Source organism: Penaeus monodon, chromosome 20 (genome assembly GCF_015228065.2).
Source record: "Penaeus monodon isolate SGIC_2016 chromosome 20, NSTDA_Pmon_1, whole genome shotgun sequence".
NCBI lineage: Eukaryota > Metazoa > Arthropoda > Malacostraca > Decapoda > Penaeidae > Penaeus > Penaeus monodon.
The window spans coordinates 43,081,352-43,081,552 of record NC_051405.1 but is presented as its reverse complement, the minus strand read 5'-3'; the positions used below and the strand labels follow the sequence as shown (position 1 = coordinate 43,081,552).

General features: G+C 45.3%; 1 protein-coding gene across 1 annotated transcript in view; it reads right to left on the bottom strand.

Moving 5' to 3' along the window:
• Positions 1 to 201, bottom strand: part of LOC119586004 — a 7,168-nt gene that overhangs the window by 1,355 nt on the left and 5,612 nt on the right. The gene's annotated exons all lie outside the window — the stretch shown is intronic.

Genomic DNA, 201 nt, shown 5'->3' with positions numbered 1-201 from the left:
GAGGGGGAGCTCCCTGTAAAGATCAGTGAGTTTTAGTCCTTTGCGAAAAGGGGGGGGGGGGTGTTCCGTAAGTAGACTAGAGGCTGCAGATAACCGTTTCCTACCCCCGTGGAGATAAAAAGACTAATGTGACGCAACGTAAAACAAACTCTCCACAATCTGAAATGATGTTCACGGAATACTTAAACATTATGGTTATTC